The sequence below is a fragment of the Brassica oleracea genome, chromosome C9 (assembly GCF_000695525.1).
Source record: "Brassica oleracea var. oleracea cultivar TO1000 chromosome C9, BOL, whole genome shotgun sequence".
In the NCBI taxonomy this organism is placed as follows: Eukaryota; Viridiplantae; Streptophyta; class Magnoliopsida; order Brassicales; family Brassicaceae; genus Brassica; species Brassica oleracea.
In genome coordinates, this window is record NC_027756.1 from 28,588,365 (window position 1) to 28,589,247 (window position 883).

Sequence of the window (883 nt, forward strand, 5' to 3'; positions counted from 1 at the left end):
AAAAACAAATATATATATATATATATATATATAATATAAATTTCTATATTTATTAAATATTTTTAATATTATTAAACTATTATTTGTAATTATTAAACTATTTTATTTATTAAAACTATTTTTTGTTTATTAGAACTATTTTTATATATTTATTAAACATTTTTAATATCTATAAAACTGTTTTTGTGATTAAAAACTATTATTTGGGATTTAAAAAAAACAAATATATATATATATATATATATAATATAAATTTCTATATTTATTAAATATTTTTAATATTATTAAACTATTATTTGTAATTATTAAACTATTTTATTTATTAAAACTATTTTTTGTTTATTAGAACTATTTTTATATATTTATTAAACATTTTTAATATCTATAAAACTTTTTTCTGATTAAAAACTATTATTTGGGATTTTTTGTTTTTAAAAAAAAATTAATTATATATTTCTATATTTATTAAATATATTTTTTTTAATTTACAGGTCTAATGATGATCAGACCCGGCCTCGACAGCGTCGTGGTCGTGGTGGTACGGGGAGCCAGTCTCGGGATTCCAGCCATTTTCAGGATTCGCCTTCGCCCCACAGCTCCTACCATACATCTCCCTCTGCTGCACCCGCTCCTGCTCCTCTCGCTCTCGCTGCTGCAATCCTGCTCCTCTCGCTCCCGCTGCTGCACCTGCTTCTGCTCCTCCGGATCCTCCGGGAGTGATGAGTGTTGCGGAGTTGGTTCGGCAGCCCTGTCGTGACCTTCTTCCCTATCTCACTCCGTATCCACATGGACGTGGTCAAACATGGTAATTAAACATATTTTTTTTTCATTAAAATTTGATTCATTATTAACCGTTTGTTCTTTTTATTAGGTTCAACCGATC